We start from the raw sequence: 17,325 nt of genomic DNA on the forward strand, positions 1-17,325 counted from the left end.
AATATGTTGGAACGCGGCAGCGTAAATAGAAGCGGCTGGAGGTACCGGGGGCGAAGCCCGCCCCGGCCCGGAGGCCGAGTTAAAAAAAAATAATAATCCCGTTCAGTCTCAATGGCGGGGTGCGGGCCGGCCCGGCGGCGAGTGCGGCGGGCAGCAGGCCTCTTGGACAGGTTGAGAGATAAAAAAATAATAATTCCCGTGCAGTCTCAATGGCGGGGTGCGGGCCGGGGAATAGGCCTCTTGGCCGGGGTGAATATGTTGGAACGTGGCGCGCGTAAATAGAAGCGGCTGGAGGTACCGGGGGCGAAGCCCGCCCCGGCCCGGAGGCCGAGTTAAAAAAAATAATAATCCCCGTTCAGTCTCAATGGCGGGGTGCGGGCCGGCCCGGCGGCGATTGCGGCGGGCAGCAGGCCTCTTGGACAGGTTGACAGATAAAAAAATAATAATTCCCGTGCAGTCTCAATGGCGGGGTGCGGGCCGGGGAATAGGCCTCTTGGCCGGGGTGAATAGTGTTGGAACACGGCCCGCGGAAATAGTAGCGGCTGGAGGTACCGGGGGCGATGCCCGCCCCGGCCTGGCGGCCAAGTTAAAAAAATAAATAATCCCGTTCAGTCTCAATGGCAGGGTGCGGGCCGGCCCGGCGGCGATTGCGGCGGGCAGCAGGCCTCTTGGACAGGTTGAGAGATAAAAAAATAATAATTCCCATGCAGTCTCAATGGCGGGGTGCGGGCCGGGGAATAGGCCTCTTGGCCGGGGTGAATATGTTGGAACGCGGCGCGCGTAAATAGAAGCGGCTGGAGGTACCGGGGGCGAAGCCCGCCCCGGCCCGGAGGCCGAGTTAAAAAAAATAATAATCCCCGTTCAGTCTCAATGGCGGGGTGCGGGCCGGCCCGGCGGCGAGTGCGGCGGGCAGCAGGCCTCTTGGACAGGTTGACAGATAAAAAAATAATAATTCCCGTGCAGTCTCAATGGCGGGGTGCGGGCCGGGGAATAGGCCTCTTGGCCGGGGTGAATATGTTGGAACGCGGCGCGCGTAAATAGAAGCGGCTGGAGGTACCGGGGGCGAAGCCCGCCCCGGCCCGGAGGCCGAGTTAAAAAAAATAATAATCCCCGTTCAGTCTCAATGGCGGGGTGCGGGCCGGCCCGGCGGCGAGTGCGGCGGGCAGCAGGCCTCTTGGACAGGTTGAGAGATAAAAAAATAATAATTCCCGTGCAGTCTCAATGGCGGGGTGCGGGCCGGGGAATAGGCCTCTTGGCCGGGGTGAATAGTGTTGGAACACGGCCCGCGGAAATAGTAGCGGCTGGAGGTACCGGGGGCGATGCCCGCCCCGGCCCGGCGGCCAAGTTAAAAAAATAAATAATCCCCGTTCAGTCTCAATGGCAGGGTGCGGGCCGGCCCGGCGGCGATTGCGGCGGGCAGCAGGCCTCTTGGACAGGTTGAGAGATAAAAAAATAATAATTCCCGTTCAGTCTCAATGGCAGGGTGCGGGCCGGCCCGGCGGCAATTGCGGCGGGCAGCAGGCCTCTTGGACAGGTTGAGAGATAAAAAAATAATAATTCCCATGCAGTCTCAATGGCGGGGTGCGGGCCGGGGAATAGGCCTCTTGGCCGGGGTGAATATGTTGGAACGCGGCGCGTAAATAGAAGCGGCTGGAGGTACCGGGGGCGAAGCCCGCCCCGGCCCGGAGGCCGAGTTAAAAAAAATAATAATCCCCGTTCAGTCTCAATGGCGGGGTGCGGGCCGGCCCGGCGGCGAGTGCGGCGGGCAGCAGGCCTCTTGGACAGGTTGAGAGATAAAAAAAATAATAATTCCCGTGCAGTCTCAATGGCGGGGTGCGGGCCGGGAAATAGGCCTCTTGGCCGGGGTGAATAGTGTTGGAACACGGCCCGCGGAAATAGTAGCGGCTGGAGGTACCGGGGGCGATGCCCGCCCCGGCCCGGCGGCCAAGTTAAAAAAATAAATAATCCCGTTCAGTCTCAATGGCAGGGTGCGGGCCGGCCCGGCGGCGATTGCGGCGGGCAGCAGGCCTCTTGGACAGGTTGAGAGATAAAAAAATAATAATTCCCATGCAGCCTCAATGGCGGGGTGCGGGCCGGGGAATAGGCCTCTTGGCCGGGGTGAATATGTTGGAACGCGGCGCGCGTAAATAGAAGCGGCTGGAGGTACCGGGGGCGAAGCCCGCCCCGGCCCGGAGGCCGAGTTAAAAAAAATAATAATCCCCGTTCAGTCTCAATGGCGGGGTGCGGGCCGGCCCGGCGGCGAGTGCGGCGGGCAGCAGGCCTCTTGGACAGGTTGAGAGATAAAAAAATAATAATTCCCGTGCAGTCTCAATGGCGGGGTGCGGGCCGGGGAATAGGCCTCTTGGCCGGGGTGAATATGTTGGAACGCGGCGCGCGTAAATAGAAGCGGCTGGAGGTACCGGGGGCGAAGCCCGCCCCGGCCCGGAGGCCGAGTTAAAAAAAATAATAATCCCCGTTCAGTCTCAATGGCGGGGTGCGGGCCGGCCCGGCGGCGAGTGCGGCGGGCAGCAGGCCTCTTGGACAGGTTGAGAGATAAAAAAATAATAATTCCCGTGCAGTCTCAATGGCGGGGTGCGGGCCGGGGAATAGGCCTCTTGGCCGGGGTGAATAGTGTTGGAACACGGCCCGCGGAAATAGTAGCGGCTGGAGGTACCGGGGGCGATGCCCGCCCGGGCCCGGCGGCCAAGTTAAAAAAATAAATAATCCCCGTTCAGTCTCAATGGCAGGGTGCGGGCCGGCCCGGCGGCGATTGCGGCGGGCAGCAGGCCTCTTGGACAGGTTGAGAGATAAAAAAATAATAATTCCTGTTCAGTCTCAATGGCACGGTGCGGGCCGGCCCGGCGGCAATTGCGGCGGGCAGCAGGCCTCTTGGATAGGTTGAGAGATAAAAAAATAATAATTCCCATGCAGTCTCAATGGCGGGGTGCGGGCCGGGGAATAGGCCTCTTGGCCGGGGTGAATATGTTGGAACGCGGCGCGCGTAAATAGAAGCGGCTGGAGGTACCGGGGGCGAAGCCCGCCCCGGCCCGGAGGCCGAGTTAAAAAAAATAATAATCCCCGTTCAGTCTCAATGGCGGGGTGCGGGCCGGCCCGGCGGCGAGTGCGGCGGGCAGCAGGCCTCTAGGACAGGTTGAGAGATAAAAAAATAATAATTCCCGTGCAGCCTCAATGGCGGGGTGCGGGCCGGGGAATAGGCCTCTTGGCCGGGGTGAATATGTTGGAACGCGGCGCGCGTAAATAGAAGCGGCTGGAGGTACCGGGGGCGAAGCCCGCCCCGGCCCGGAGGCCGAGTTAAAAAAAATAATAATCCCCGTTCAGTCTCAATGGCGGGGTGCGGGCCGGCCCGGCGGCGATTGCGGCGGGCAGCAGGCCTCTTGGACAGGTTGACAGATAAAAAAATAATAATTCCCGTGCAGTCTCAATGGCGGGGTGCAGGCCGGGGAATAGGCCTCTTGGCCGGGGTGAATAGTGTTGGAACACGGCCCGCGGAAATAGTAGCGGCTGGAGGTACCGGGGGCGATGCCCGCCCCGGCCCGGCGGCCAAGTTAAAAAAATAAATAATCCCGTTCAGTCTCAATGGCAGGGTGCGGGCCGGCCCGGCGGCGATTGCGGCGGGCAGCAGGCCTCTTGGACAGGTTGAGAGATAAAAAAATAATAATTCCCATGCAGTCTCAATGGCGGGGTGCGGGCCGGGGAATAGGCCTCTTGGCCGGGGTGAATATGTTGGAACGCGGCGCGCGTAAATAGAAGCGGCTGGAGGTACCGGGGGCGAAGCCCGCCCCGGCCCGGAGGCCGAGTTAAAAAAAATAATAATCCCCGTTCAGTCTCAATGGCGGGGTGCGGGCCGGCCCGGCGGCGATTGCGGCGGGCAGCAGGCCTCTTGGACAGGTTGACAGATAAAAAAATAATAATTCCCGTGCAGTCTCAATGGCGGGGTGCGGGCCGGGGAATAGGCCTCTTGGCCGGGGTGAATAGTGTTGGAACACGGCCCGCGGAAATAGTAGCGGCTGGAGGTACCGGGGGCGATGCCCGCCCCGGCCCGGCGGCCAAGTTAAAAAAATAAATAATCCCGTTCAGTCTCAATGGCAGGGTGCGGGCCGGCCCGGCGGCGATTGCGGCGGGCAGCAGGCCTCTTGGACAGGTTGAGAGATAAAAAAATAATAATTCCCATGCAGTCTCAATGGCGGGGTGCGGGCCGGGGAATAGGCCTCTTGGCCGGGGTGAATATGTTGGAACGCGGCGCGCGTAAATAGAAGCGGCTGGAGGTACCGGGGGCGAAGCCCGCCCCGGCCCGGAGGCCGAGTTAAAAAAAATAATAATCCCCGTTCAGTCTCAATGGCGGGGTGCGGGCCGGCCCGGCGGCGAGTGCGGCGGGCAGCAGGCCTCTTGGACAGGTTGAGAGATAAAAAAATAATAATTCCCGTGCAGTCTCAATGGCGGGGTGCGGGCCGGGGAATAGGCCTCTTGGCCGGGGTGAATATGTTGGAACGCGGCGCGCGTAAATAGAAGCGGCTGGAGGTACCGGGGGCGAAGCCCGCCCCGGCCCGGAGGCCGAGTTAAAAAAAATAATAATCCCCGTTCAGTCTCAATGGCGGGGTGCGGGCCGGCCCGGCGGCGAGTGCGGCGGGCAGCAGGCCTCTTGGACAGGTTGAGAGATAAAAAAATAATAATTCCCGTGCAGTCTCAATGGCGGGGTGCGGGCCGGGGAATAGGCCTCTTGGCCGGGGTGAATAGTGTTGGAACACGGCCCGCGGAAATAGTAGCGGCTGGAGGTACCGGGGGCGATGCCCGCCCCGGCCCGGCGGCCAAGTTAAAAAAATAAATAATCCCCGTTCAGTCTCAATGGCAGGGTGCGGGCCGGCCCGGCGGCGATTGCGGCGGGCAGCAGGCCTCTTGGACAGGTTGAGAGATAAAAAAATAATAATTCCCGTTCAGTCTCAATGGCAGGGTGCGGGCCGGCCCGGCGGCAATTGCGGCGGGCAGCAGGCCTCTTGGACAGGTTGAGAGATAAAAAAATAATAATTCCCATGCAGTCTCAATGGCGGGGTGCGGGCCGGGGAATAGGCCTCTTGGCCGGGGTGAATATGTTGGAACGCGGCGCGCGTAAATAGAAGCGGCTGGAGGTACCGGGGGCGAAGCCCGCCCCGGCCCGGAGGCCGAGTTAAAAAAAATAATAATACCCGTTCAGTCTCAATGGCGGGGTGCGGGCCGGCCCGGCGGCGAGTGCGGCGGGCAGCAGGCCTCTTGGACAGGTTGAGAGATAAAAAAATAATAATTCCCGTGCAGTCTCAATGGCGGGGTGCGGGCCGGGGAATAGGCCTCTTGGCCGGGGTGAATAGTGTTGGAACACGGCCCGCGGAAATAGTAGCGGCTGGAGGTACCGGGGGCGATGCCCGCCCCGGCCCGGCGGCCAAGTTAAAAAAATAAATAATCCCGTTCAGTCTCAATGGCAGGGTGCGGGCCGGCCCGGCGGCGATTGCGGCGGGCAGCAGGCCTCTTGGACAGGTTGAGAGATAAAAAAATAATAATTCCCATGCAGTCTCAATGGCGGGGTGCGGGCCGGGGAATAGGCCTCTTGGCCGGGGTGAATATGTTGGAACGCGGCGCGCGTAAATAGAAGCGGCTGGAGGTACCGGGGGCGAAGCCCGCCCCGGCCCGGAGGCCGAGTTAAAAAAAATAATAATCCCCGTTCAGTCTCAATGGCGGGGTGCGGGCCGGCCCGGCGGCGAGTGCGGCGGGCAGCAGGCCTCTTGGACAGGTTGAGAGATAAAAAAATAATAATTCCCGTGCAGTCTCAATGGCGGGGTGCGGGCCGGGGAATAGGCCTCTTGGCCGGGGTGAATATGTTGGAACGCGGCGCGCGTAAATAGAAGCGGCTGGAGGTACCGGGGCGAAGCCCGCCCCGGCCCGGAGGCCGAGTTAAAAAAAATAATAATCCCCGTTCAGTCTCAATGGCGGGGTGCGGGCCGGCCCGGCGGCGAGTGCGGCGGGCAGCAGGCCTCTTGGACAGGTTGAGAGATAAAAAAATAATAATTCCCGTGCAGTCTCAATGGCGGGGTGCGGGCCGGGGAATAGGCCTCTTGGCCGGGGTGAATAGTGTTGGAACACGGCCCGCGGAAATAGTAGCGGCTGGAGGTACCGGGGGCGATGCCCGCCCGGGCCCGGCGGCCAAGTTAAAAAAATAAATAATCCCCGTTCAGTCTCAATGGCAGGGTGCGGGCCGGCCCGGCGGCGATTGCGGCGGGCAGCAGGCCTCTTGGACAGGTTGAGAGATAAAAAAATAATAATTCCCGTTCAGTCTCAATGGCACGGTGCGGGCCGGCCCGGCGGCAATTGCGGCGGGCAGCAGGCCTCTTGGACAGGTTGAGAGATAAAAAAATAATAATTCCCATGCAGTCTCAATGGCGGGGTGCGGGCCGGGGAATAGGCCTCTTGGCCGGGGTGAATATGTTGGAACGCGGCGCGCGTAAATAGAAGCGGCTGGAGGTACCGGGGGCGAAGCCCGCCCCGGCCCGGAGGCCGAGTTAAAAAAAATAATAATCCCCGTTCAGTCTCAATGGCGGGGTGCGGGCCGGCCCGGCGGCGATTGCGGCGGGCAGCAGGCCTCTTGGACAGGTTGACAGATAAAAAAATAATAATTCCCGTGCAGTCTCAATGGCGGGGTGCGGGCCGGGGAATAGGCCTCTTGGCCGGGGTGAATAGTGTTGGAACACGGCCCGCGGAAATAGTAGCGGCTGGAGGTACCGGGGGCGATGCCCGCCCCGGCCCGGCGGCCAAGTTAAAAAAATAAATAATCCCGTTCAGTCTCAATGGCAGGGTGCGGGCCGGCCCGGCGGCGATTGCGGCGGGCAGCAGGCCTCTTGGACAGGTTGAGAGATAAAAAAATAATAATTCCCATGCAGTCTCAATGGCGGGGTGCGGGCCGGGGAATAGGCCTCTTGGCCGGGGTGAATATGTTGGAACGCGGCGCGCGTAAATAGAAGCGGCTGGAGGTACCGGGGGCGAAGCCCGCCCCGGCCCGGAGGCCGAGTTAAAAAAAATAATAATCCCCGTTCAGTCTCAATGGCGGGGTGCGGGCCGGCCCGGCGGCGAGTGCGGCGGGCAGCAGGCCTCTTGGACAGGTTGAGAGATAAAAAAATAATAATTCCCGTGCAGTCTCAATGGCGGGGTGCGGGCCGGGGAATAGGCCTCTTGGCCGGGGTGAATATGTTGGAACGCGGCGCGCGTAAATAGAAGCGGCTGGAGGTACCGGGGGCGAAGCCCGCCCCGGCCCGGAGGCCGAGTTAAAAAAAATAATAATCCCCGTTCAGTCTCAATGGCGGGGTGCGGGCCGGCCCGGCGGCGAGTGCGGCGGGCAGCAGGCCTCTTGGACAGGTTGAGAGATAAAAAAATAATAATTCCCGTGCGGTCTCAATGGCGGGGTGCGGGCCGGGGAATAGGCCTCTTGGCCGGGGTGAATAGTGTTGGAACACGGCCCGCGGAAATAGTAGCGGCTGGAGGTACCGGGGGCGATGCCCGCCCGGGCCCGGCGGCCAAGTTAAAAAAATAAATAATCCCCGTTCAGTCTCAATGGCAGGGTGCGGGCCGGCCCGGCGGCGATTGCGGCGGGCAGCAGGCCTCTTGGACAGGTTGAGAGATAAAAAAATAATAATTCCCGTTCAGTCTCAATGGCAGGGTGCGGGCCGGCCCGGCGGCAATTGCGGCGGGCAGCAGGCCTCTTGGACAGGTTGAGAGATAAAAAAATAATAATTCCCATGCAGTCTCAATGGCGGGGTGCGGGCCGGGGAATAGGCCTCTTGGCCGGGGTGAATATGTTGGAACGCGGCGCGCGTAAATAGAAGCGGCTGGAGGTACCGGGGGCGAAGCCCGCCCCGGCCCGGAGGCCGAGTTAAAAAAAATAATAATCCCCGTTCAGTCTCAATGGCGGGGTACGGGCCGGCCCGGCGGCGAGTGCGGCGGGCAGCAGGCCTCTTGGACAGGTTGAGAGATAAAAAAATAATAATTCCCGTGCAGTCTCAATGGCGGGGTGCGGGCCGGGGAATAGGCCTCTTGGCCGGGGTGAATATGTTGGAACGCGGCGCGCGTAAATAGAAGCGGCTGGAGGTACCGGGGGCGAAGCCCGCCCCGGCCCGGAGGCCGAGTTAAAAAAATAATAATCCCCGTTCAGTCTCAATGGCGGGGTGCGGGCCGGCCCGGCGGCGATTGCGGCGGGCAGCAGGCCTCTTGGACAGGTTGAGAGATAAAAAAATAATAATTCCCGTGCAGTCTCAATGGCGGGGTGCGGGCCGGGGAATAGGCCTCTTGGCCGGGGTGAATAGTGTTGGAACACGGCCCGCGGAAATAGTAGCGGCTGGAGGTACCGGGGGCGATGCCCGCCCCGGCCCGGCGGCCAAGTTAAAAAAATAAATAATCCCGTTCAGTCTCAATGGCAGGGTGCGGGCCGGCCCGGCGGCGATTGCGGCGGGCAGCAGGCCTCTTGGACAGGTTGAGAGATAAAAAAATAATAATTCCCATGCAGTCTCAATGGCGGGGTGCGGGCCGGGGAATAGGCCTCTTGGCCGGGGTGAATATGTTGGAACGCGGCAGCGTAAATAGAAGCGGCTGGAGGTACCGGGGGCGAAGCCCGCCCCGGCCCGGAGGCCGAGTTAAAAAAAAATAATAATCCCCGTTCAGTCTCAATGGCGGGGTGCGGGCCGGCCCGGCGGCGAGTGCGGCGGGCAGCAGGCCTCTTGGACAGGTTGAGAGATAAAAAAATAATAATTCCCGTGCAGTCTCAATGGCGGGGTGCGGGCCGGGGAATAGGCCTCTTGGCCGGGGTGAATATGTTGGAACGCGGCGCGCGTAAATAGAAGCGGCTGGAGGTACCGGGGGCGAAGCCCGCCCCGGCCCGGAGGCCGAGTTAAAAAAAATAATAATCCCCGTTCAGTCTCAATGGCGGGGTGCGGGCCGGCCCGGCGGCGAGTGCGGCGGGCAGCAGGCCTCTTGGACAGGTTGAGAGATAAAAAAATAATAATTCCCGTGCAGTCTCAATGGCGGGGTGCGGGCCGGGGAATAGGCCTCTTGGCCGGGGTGAATAGTGTTGGAACACGGCCCGCGGAAATAGTAGCGGCTGGAGGTACCGGGGGCGATGCCCGCCCCGGCCCGGCGGCCAAGTTAAAAAAATAAATAATCCCCGTTCAGTCTCAATGGCAGGGTGCGGGCCGGCCCGGCGGCGATTGCGGCGGGCAGCAGGCCTCTTGGACAGGTTGAGAGATAAAAAAATAATAATTCCCGGGCAGTCTCAATGGCGGGGTGCGGGCCGGCCCGGCGGCGATTGCGGCGGGCAGCAGGCCTCTTGGACAGGTTGAGAGATAAAAAAATAATAATTCCCATGCAGTCTCAATGGCGGGGTGCGGGCCGGGGAATAGGCCTCTTGGCCGGGGTGAATATGTTGGAACGCGGCGCGCGTAAATAGAAGCGGCTGGAGGTACCGGGGGCGAAGCCCGCCCCGGCCCGGAGGCCGAGTTAAAAAAAATAATAATCCCCGTTCAGTCTCAATGGCGGGGTGCGGGCCGGCCCGGCGGCGAGTGCGGCGGGCAGCAGGCCTCTTGGACAGGTTGAGAGATAAAAAAATAATAATTCCCGTGCAGTCTCAATGGCGGGGTGCGGGCCGGGGAATAGGCCTCTTGGCCGGGGTGAATATGTTGGAACGCGGCGCGCGTAAATAGAAGCGGCTGGAGGTACCGGGGCGAAGCCCGCCCCGGCCCGGAGGCCGAGTTAAAAAAAATAATAATCCCCGTTCAGTCTCAATGGCGGGGTGCGGGCCGGCCCGGCGGCGAGTGCGGCGGGCAGCAGGCCTCTTGGACAGGTTGAGAGATAAAAAAATAATAATTCCCGTGCAGTCTCAATGGCGGGGTGCGGGCCGGGGAATAGGCCTCTTGGCCGGGGTGAATAGTGTTGGAACACGGCCCGCGGAAATAGTAGCGGCTGGAGGTACCGGGGGCGATGCCCGCCCGGGCCCGGCGGCCAAGTTAAAAAAATAAATAATCCCCGTTCAGTCTCAATGGCAGGGTGCGGGCCGGCCCGGCGGCGATTGCGGCGGGCAGCAGGCCTCTTGGACAGGTTGAGAGATAAAAAAATAATAATTCCCGTTCAGTCTCAATGGCACGGTGCGGGCCGGCCCGGCGGCAATTGCGGCGGGCAGCAGGCCTCTTGGACAGGTTGAGAGATAAAAAAATAATAATTCCCATGCAGTCTCAATGGCGGGGTGCGGGCCGGGGAATAGGCCTCTTGGCCGGGGTGAATATGTTGGAACGCGGCGCGCGTAAATAGAAGCGGCTGGAGGTACCGGGGGCGAAGCCCGCCCCGGCCCGGAGGCCGAGTTAAAAAAAATAATAATCCCCGTTCAGTCTCAATGGCGGGGTGCGGGCCGGCCCGGCGGCGATTGCGGCGGGCAGCAGGCCTCTTGGACAGGTTGACAGATAAAAAAATAATAATTCCCGTGCAGTCTCAATGGCGGGGTGCGGGCCGGGGAATAGGCCTCTTGGCCGGGGTGAATAGTGTTGGAACACGGCCCGCGGAAATAGTAGCGGCTGGAGGTACCGGGGGCGATGCCCGCCCCGGCCCGGCGGCCAAGTTAAAAAAATAAATAATCCCGTTCAGTCTCAATGGCAGGGTGCGGGCCGGCCCGGCGGCGATTGCGGCGGGCAGCAGGCCTCTTGGACAGGTTGAGAGATAAAAAAATAATAATTCCCATGCAGTCTCAATGGCGGGGTGCGGGCCGGGGAATAGGCCTCTTGGCCGGGGTGAATATGTTGGAACGCGGCGCGCGTAAATAGAAGCGGCTGGAGGTACCGGGGGCGAAGCCCGCCCCGGCCCGGAGGCCGAGTTAAAAAAAATAATAATCCCCGTTCAGTCTCAATGGCGGGGTGCGGGCCGGCCCGGCGGCGAGTGCGGCGGGCAGCAGGCCTCTTGGACAGGTTGAGAGATAAAAAAATAATAATTCCCGTGCAGTCTCAATGGCGGGGTGCGGGCCGGGGAATAGGCCTCTTGGCCGGGGTGAATATGTTGGAACGCGGCGCGCGTAAATAGAAGCGGCTGGAGGTACCGGGGGCGAAGCCCGCCCCGGCCCGGAGGCCGAGTTAAAAAAAATAATAATCCCCGTTCAGTCTCAATGGCGGGGTGCGGGCCGGCCCGGCGGCGAGTGCGGCGGGCAGCAGGCCTCTTGGACAGGTTGAGAGATAAAAAAATAATAATTCCCGTGCGGTCTCAATGGCGGGGTGCGGGCCGGGGAATAGGCCTCTTGGCCGGGGTGAATAGTGTTGGAACACGGCCCGCGGAAATAGTAGCGGCTGGAGGTACCGGGGGCGATGCCCGCCCGGGCCCGGCGGCCAAGTTAAAAAAATAAATAATCCCCGTTCAGTCTCAATGGCAGGGTGCGGGCCGGCCCGGCGGCGATTGCGGCGGGCAGCAGGCCTCTTGGACAGGTTGAGAGATAAAAAAATAATAATTCCCGTTCAGTCTCAATGGCAGGGTGCGGGCCGGCCCGGCGGCAATTGCGGCGGGCAGCAGGCCTCTTGGACAGGTTGAGAGATAAAAAAATAATAATTCCCATGCAGTCTCAATGGCGGGGTGCGGGCCGGGGAATAGGCCTCTTGGCCGGGGTGAATATGTTGGAACGCGGCGCGCGTAAATAGAAGCGGCTGGAGGTACCGGGGGCGAAGCCCGCCCCGGCCCGGAGGCCGAGTTAAAAAAAATAATAATCCCCGTTCAGTCTCAATGGCGGGGTACGGGCCGGCCCGGCGGCGAGTGCGGCGGGCAGCAGGCCTCTTGGACAGGTTGAGAGATAAAAAAATAATAATTCCCGTGCAGTCTCAATGGCGGGGTGCGGGCCGGGGAATAGGCCTCTTGGCCGGGGTGAATATGTTGGAACGCGGCGCGCGTAAATAGAAGCGGCTGGAGGTACCGGGGGCGAAGCCCGCCCCGGCCCGGAGGCCGAGTTAAAAAAATAATAATCCCCGTTCAGTCTCAATGGCGGGGTGCGGGCCGGCCCGGCGGCGATTGCGGCGGGCAGCAGGCCTCTTGGACAGGTTGAGAGATAAAAAAATAATAATTCCCGTGCAGTCTCAATGGCGGGGTGCGGGCCGGGGAATAGGCCTCTTGGCCGGGGTGAATAGTGTTGGAACACGGCCCGCGGAAATAGTAGCGGCTGGAGGTACCGGGGGCGATGCCCGCCCCGGCCCGGAGGCCGAGTTAAAAAAAAATAATAATCCCCGTTCAGTCTCAATGGCGGGGTGCGGGCCGGCCCGGCGGCGAGTGCGGCGGGCAGCAGGCCTCTTGGACAGGTTGAGAGATAAAAAAATAATAATTCCCGTGCAGTCTCAATGGCGGGGTGCGGGCCGGGGAATAGGCCTCTTGGCCGGGGTGAATATGTTGGAACGCGGCGCGCGTAAATAGAAGCGGCTGGAGGTACCGGGGGCGAAGCCCGCCCCGGCCCGGAGGCCGAGTTAAAAAAAATAATAATCCCCGTTCAGTCTCAATGGCGGGGTGCGGGCCGGCCCGGCGGCGAGTGCGGCGGGCAGCAGGCCTCTTGGACAGGTTGAGAGATAAAAAAATAATAATTCCCGTGCAGTCTCAATGGCGGGGTGCGGGCCGGGGAATAGGCCTCTTGGCCGGGGTGAATAGTGTTGGAACACGGCCCGCGGAAATAGTAGCGGCTGGAGGTACCGGGGGCGATGCCCGCCCCGGCCCGGCGGCCAAGTTAAAAAAATAAATAATCCCCGTTCAGTCTCAATGGCAGGGTGCGGGCCGGCCCGGCGGCGATTGCGGCGGGCAGCAGGCCTCTTGGACAGGTTGAGAGATAAAAAAATAATAATTCCCGGGCAGTCTCAATGGCGGGGTGCGGGCCGGCCCGGCGGCGATTGCGGCGGGCAGCAGGCCTCTTGGACAGGTTGAGAGATAAAAAAATAATAATTCCCATGCAGTCTCAATGGCGGGGTGCGGGCCGGGGAATAGGCCTCTTGGCCGGGGTGAATATGTTGGAACGCGGCGCGCGTAAATAGAAGCGGCTGGAGGTACCGGGGGCGAAGCCCGCCCCGGCCCGGAGGCCGAGTTAAAAAAAATAATAATCCCCGTTCAGTCTCAATGGCGGGGTGCGGGCCGGCCCGGCGGCGAGTGCGGCGGGCAGCAGGCCTCTTGGACAGGTTGAGAGATAAAAAAATAATAATTCCCGTGCAGTCTCAATGGCGGGGTGCGGGCCGGGGAATAGGCCTCTTGGCCGGGGTGAATAGTGTTGGAACACGGCCCGCGGGAATAGTAGCGGCTGGAGGTACCGGGGGCGATGCCCGCCCCGGCCCGGCGGCCAAGTTAAAAAAATAAATAATCCCCGTTCAGTCTCAATGGCAGGGTGCGGGCCAGCCCGGCGGCGATTGCGGCGGGCAGCAGGCCTCTTGGACAGGTTGAGAGATAAAAAAATAATAATTCCCGTGCAGTCTCAATGGCGGGGTGCGGGCCGGGGAATAGGCCTCTTGGCCGGGGTGAATAGTGTTGGAACACGGCCCGCGGAAATAGTAGCGGCAGGAGGTACCGGGGGCGATGCCCGCCCCGGGCCGGCGGCCAAGTTAAAAAAATAAATAATCCCGTTCAGTCTCAATGGCAGGGTGCGGGCCGGCCCGGCGGCGAGTGCGGCGGGCAGCAGGCCTCTTGGACAGGTTGAGAGATAAAAAAATAATAATTCCCGTTCAGTCTCAATGGCAGGGTGCGGGCCGGCCCGGCGGCGATTGCGGCGGGCAGCAGGCCTCTTGGACAGGTTGAGAGATAAAAAAATAATAATTCCCATGCAGTCTCAATGGCGGGGTGCGGGCCGGGGAATAGGCCTCTTGGCCGGGGTGAATATGTTGGAACGCGGCGCGCGTAAATAGAAGCGGCTGGAGGTACCGGGGGCGAAGCCCGCCCCGGCCCGGAGGCCCAGTTAAAAAAAATAATAATCCCCGTTCAGTCTCAATGGCGGGGTGCGGGCCGGCCCGGCGGCGAGTGCGGCGGGCAGCAGGCCTCTTGGACAGGTTGAGAGATAAAAAAATAATAATTCCCGTGCAGTCTCAATGGCGGGGTGCGGGCCGGGGAATAGGCCTCTTGGCCGGGGTGAATAGTGTTGGAACACGGCCCGCGGAAATAGTAGCGGCTGGAGGTACCGGGGGCGATGCCCGCCCCGGCCCGGCGGCCAAGTTAAAAAAATAAATAATCCCGTTCAGTCTCAATGGCAGGGTGCGGGCCGGCCCGGCGGCGATTGCGGCGGGCAGCAGGCCTCTTGCACAGGTTGAGAGATAAAAAAATAATAATTCCCATGCAGTCTCAATGGCGGGGTGCGGGCCGGGGAATAGGCCTCTTGGCCGGGGTGAATATGTTGGAACGCGGCGCGCGTAAATAGAAGCGGCTGGAGGTACCGGGGGCGAAGCCCGCCCCGGCCCGGAGGCCGAGTTAAAAAAAATAATAATCCCCGTTCAGTCTCAATGGCGGGGTGCGGGCCGGCCCGGCGGCGAGTGCGGCGGGCAGCAGGCCTCTTGGACAGGTTGAGAGATAAAAAAATAATAATTCCCATGCAGTCTCAATGGCGGGGTGCGGGCCGGGGAATAGGCCTCTTGGCCGGGGTGAATATGTTGGAACGCGGCAGCGTAAATAGAAGCGGCTGGAGGTACCGGGGGCGAAGCCCGCCCCGGCCCGGAGGCCGAGTTAAAAAAAAATAATAATCCCCGTTCAGTCTCAATGGCGGGGTGCGGGCCGGCCCGGCGGCGAGTGCGGCGGGCAGCAGGCCTCTTGGACAGGTTGAGAGATAAAAAAATAATAATTCCCGTGCAGTCTCAATGGCGGGGTGCGGGCCGGGGAATAGGCCTCTTGGCCGGGGTGAATATGTTGGAACGCGGCGCGCGTAAATAGAAGCGGCTGGAGGTACCGGGGGCGAAGCCCGCCCCGGCCCGGAGGCCGAGTTAAAAAAAATAATAATCCCCGTTCAGTCTCAATGGCGGGGTGCGGGCCGGCCCGGCGGCGAGTGCGGCGGGCAGCAGGCCTCTTGGACAGGTTGAGAGATAAAAAAATAATAATTCCCGTGCAGTCTCAATGGCGGGGTGCGGGCCGGGGAATAGGCCTCTTGGCCGGGGTGAATAGTGTTGGAACACGGCCCGCGGAAATAGTAGCGGCTGGAGGTACCGGGGGCGATGCCCGCCCCGGCCCGGCGGCCAAGTTAAAAAAATAAATAATCCCCGTTCAGTCTCAATGGCAGGGTGCGGGCCGGCCCGGCGGCGATTGCGGCGGGCAGCAGGCCTCTTGGACAGGTTGAGAGATAAAAAAATAATAATTCCCGGGCAGTCTCAATGGCGGGGTGCGGGCCGGCCCGGCGGCGATTGCGGCGGGCAGCAGGCCTCTTGGACAGGTTGAGAGATAAAAAAATAATAATTCCCATGCAGTCTCAATGGCGGGGTGCGGGCCGGGGAATAGGCCTCTTGGCCGGGGTGAATATGTTGGAACGCGGCGCGCGTAAATAGAAGCGGCTGGAGGTACCGGGGGCGAAGCCCGCCCCGGCCCGGAGGCCGAGTTAAAAAAAATAATAATCCCCGTTCAGTCTCAATGGCGGGGTGCGGGCCGGCCCGGCGGCGAGTGCGGCGGGCAGCAGGCCTCTTGGACAGGTTGAGAGATAAAAAAATAATAATTCCCGTGCAGTCTCAATGGCGGGGTGCGGGCCGGGGAATAGGCCTCTTGGCCGGGGTGAATATGTTGGAACGCGGCGCGCGTAAATAGAAGCGGCTGGAGGTACCGGGGCGAAGCCCGCCCCGGCCCGGAGGCCGAGTTAAAAAAAATAATAATCCCCGTTCAGTCTCAATGGCGGGGTGCGGGCCGGCCCGGCGGCGAGTGCGGCGGGCAGCAGGCCTCTTGGACAGGTTGAGAGATAAAAAAATAATAATTCCCGTGCAGTCTCAATGGCGGGGTGCGGGCCGGGGAATAGGCCTCTTGGCCGGGGTGAATAGTGTTGGAACACGGCCCGCGGAAATAGTAGCGGCTGGAGGTACCGGGGGCGATGCCCGCCCGGGCCCGGCGGCCAAGTTAAAAAAATAAATAATCCCCGTTCAGTCTCAATGGCAGGGTGCGGGCCGGCCCGGCGGCGATTGCGGCGGGCAGCAGGCCTCTTGGACAGGTTGAGAGATAAAAAAATAATAATTCCCGTTCAGTCTCAATGGCACGGTGCGGGCCGGCCCGGCGGCAATTGCGGCGGGCAGCAGGCCTCTTGGACAGGTTGAGAGATAAAAAAATAATAATTCCCATGCAGTCTCAATGGCGGGGTGCGGGCCGGGGAATAGGCCTCTTGGCCGGGGTGAATATGTTGGAACGCGGCGCGCGTAAATAGAAGCGGCTGGAGGTACCGGGGGCGAAGCCCGCCCCGGCCCGGAGGCCGAGTTAAAAAAAATAATAATCCCCGTTCAGTCTCAATGGCGGGGTGCGGGCCGGCCCGGCGGCGATTGCGGCGGGCAGCAGGCCTCTTGGACAGGTTGACAGATAAAAAAATAATAATTCCCGTGCAGTCTCAATGGCGGGGTGCGGGCCGGGGAATAGGCCTCTTGGCCGGGGTGAATAGTGTTGGAACACGGCCCGCGGAAATAGTAGCGGCTGGAGGTACCGGGGGCGATGCCCGCCCCGGCCCGGCGGCCAAGTTAAAAAAATAAATAATCCCGTTCAGTCTCAATGGCAGGGTGCGGGCCGGCCCGGCGGCGATTGCGGCGGGCAGCAGGCCTCTTGGACAGGTTGAGAGATAAAAAAATAATAATTCCCATGCAGTCTCAATGGCGGGGTGCGGGCCGGGGAATAGGCCTCTTGGCCGGGGTGAATATGTTGGAACGCGGCGCGCGTAAATAGAAGCGGCTGGAGGTACCGGGGGCGAAGCCCGCCCCGGCCCGGAGGCCGAGTTAAAAAAAATAATAATCCCCGTTCAGTCTCAATGGCGGGGTGCGGGCCGGCCCGGCGGCGAGTGCGGCGGGCAGCAGGCCTCTTGGACAGGTTGAGAGATAAAAAAATAATAATTCCCGTGCAGTCTCAATGGCGGGGTGCGGGCCGGGGAATAGGCCTCTTGGCCGGGGTGAATATGTTGGAACGCGGCGCGCGTAAATAGAAGCGGCTGGAGGTACCGGGGGCGAAGCCCGCCCCGGCCCGGAGGCCGAGTTAAAAAAAATAATAATCCCCGTTCAGTCTCAATGGCGGGGTGCGGGCCGGCCCGGCGGCGAGTGCGGCGGGCAGCAGGCCTCTTGGACAGGTTGAGAGATAAAAAAATAATAATTCCCGTGC

Source organism: Hippocampus zosterae, chromosome 10 (assembly GCF_025434085.1).
Source record: "Hippocampus zosterae strain Florida chromosome 10, ASM2543408v3, whole genome shotgun sequence".
NCBI classification, from domain to species: Eukaryota; Metazoa; Chordata; class Actinopteri; order Syngnathiformes; family Syngnathidae; genus Hippocampus; species Hippocampus zosterae.